This window comes from Silene latifolia, chromosome 8, assembly GCF_048544455.1.
Source record: "Silene latifolia isolate original U9 population chromosome 8, ASM4854445v1, whole genome shotgun sequence".
Classification (NCBI taxonomy): Eukaryota; Viridiplantae; Streptophyta; class Magnoliopsida; order Caryophyllales; family Caryophyllaceae; genus Silene; species Silene latifolia.
The window spans coordinates 15,143,766-15,146,072 of NC_133533.1; the positions used below are offsets into that span (position 1 = coordinate 15,143,766).

The 2,307-nt window shown below is 35.2% G+C and overlaps 1 long non-coding RNA gene across 1 annotated transcript; it reads right to left on the reverse strand.

Annotated features, from left to right (window-relative positions):
• Nucleotides 1-204: 204 nt before the first annotated feature.
• LOC141594157 (uncharacterized) lies at nt 205-2,059 on the reverse strand. The gene is made up of 3 exons (XR_012522027.1): nt 1,929-2,059; nt 1,114-1,188; nt 205-1,025 (listed from the first exon to the last, which is right to left on the reverse strand). It is a non-coding gene; the product is annotated as an uncharacterized LOC141594157 (long non-coding RNA).
• Between the last annotated feature and the right edge of the window lie 248 nt (nt 2,060-2,307).

Sequence of the window (2,307 nt, forward strand, 5' to 3'; positions counted from 1 at the left end):
AAACAAGAAAAATAATATAAGGTAGTATTTTTACAAGTACCCCTAAATATAAGGTAGTTTTTGACAAAAAACCCTTTTTTAAATTATAAAGCTTGAGTATCATTTGGAAAAGATTATTGTATAATATTTTCTTAAACAACAATTGTTTTAAGTATAATCCAATGCGATATCAGAAAAGGATATGAGCTTTCTAGCGCTCCTGAATTTAAGATTCCCAAATAATAAAGAGTTTACGTATGAGCTTCAAATGCAGTGCAAGAACATGTTCTGCAAGACAAAATGCAGTGCTTGCTTCTTAAAAAAAACTCATATTGATCGAGTGTTACACAAATGTATAACAAATTTCTCCCACTAATCATCAATGTCACCGACATGAAGTTTCTATTAAGTTTGAAAAGATTTGTAAGAGAGCTTTTACAGTTATAACTCATAACCATAAGCTTTGTTGCTCATATAGAGTCTAGATCTCAACTGCAAACAAAAGTGACAGAGCATCAGAGATCACTACTTCTTTTTCAAGATTAAAAACGAATAGTGATAGGTCACTACTACAGCGAGGCAGGGAGTTTGAAGGGGTGAGTTTGCTTTGCTGCTTGTTTGCTCTATTAGAAATGGAAAAAAAAAAGTACTTAAATCTTTAGGCTTCAACTTCTCACCATAATGGCTATGAATATATCGAAGGTTGGCCATGGTCTAATACATGCTCCTGTCAATAAAAAAACAAATATTCTTTAGAATGTGTTGGATAAATGCCGGGCTGTCAGTTTTGAATGTTTTATGGTGCAACAGAAGAGATTAAGCTGCAACAACCGATATTTAGTGTCAGGTTACTCATGTATGCATCACCTCTCCAATGCTCTTATTAAAAGACATGAAACACAGCAGTAGATCACATACACTACCTTATAGTTGGAACATCTTTGGTGGTATTGTTGCTCTTTTCCATTATAACTGCCAATTTGATGTTCCAGTATTCTATTTGAGATTCACAAGGTGGTACGTTATCTTCCAACTGGGAAAGTATCCTAAACACATGCCACAAAAAAGGTGGAGACTATAGTGCAAATTCAATAAATGGATTAATAAGCAATAAAAAGACGAACTCTCGCATACCAAGCTTGATCTACTCTTCACTTTGGTCCATGAACTTTAATAGCCAGTTTTTTAGCCATATGCATCAAGCTTGATCTGCTCGAAAGTTACAAAATGTATAATACTGTCACAAAAGGCCGTAGAAACATTTTATGCCGTAGAGAAAAACAGAAGTAGAAACGGAAACTGAAGGAGCCAATCAAAAAGGCACTGGCACATTGATGATTAGTTTTACAAGATCAAGAGTGAGCCAATGTTCTACACTATACTGCAAAATCAAACTCCGGAAACCGTAGGACTTGATTAGGATTACAAACATCCATCCGTATTTTGTTTGGGTCGGGCTTTCAATCCAACAATTTGAAGTGAAATTCAGACAAGTCACACATTAACACTCTGAAGATATCTCTAGTTTCACTACAAGAGGCATCATATTTTGCTGTCTTTACCTTAAATTTGCAGGTATCTTTTATAGTGAAACTGTTAATGCTATAGCAGGAGGCACAATTAAAACAACAATGAACTTTCAAAAGGGTTTATGACTGAATGAAAAATAAAGAAAGAGGAGCACATTACGAACAACATCGGAATCCCGACTATGTAAATAAGGGAACACATCTCCGACTGTAAATTAAGAATAGCAAAAGTAAAAGTTACATTTTGTGAATAGGAGAACATAAACAATCTCAATTTCTCACCAAATAGAAAAAAGTGGCAAGAGATTCTTGTGTGTTAGACACGCCAATTTAATAGGGCAAAGCCATTCGGCAAAAAACACATCAATGCAGAATATGAAATTACGATTCCAAATGAGAAGTAGGAAAGAGTCTATTTACCTAAGAGAGGCAGCAACATCTAGAAATAGTCCACATATACTGTAGATTAGCTAGTTTTGTGAAGCAATTTCGACAGTTCATCCGGTCTTTTCGTGCAGCAACCGTTCAGGCCACCTCGACAACCAGCACACCCTGCAGACCACATACAAATGTCATTTACGACTCCAATTAGCAAATATTACCCTATCTAATCACCAGACACATATGTTCCCAAATGCTTAAGGAACCACTCTACTCTTAAAGTCTTGAGTTCTCTAAATTGAATGATAAACAAGGCTCTTAAATATACAAAGAAGGTAACTCGTTGATAACATATATGCCTCAAAACTGCGAATTGGTTATTTTTCTGAGGTTTCAGCAAAAACATGCACCATAAAAC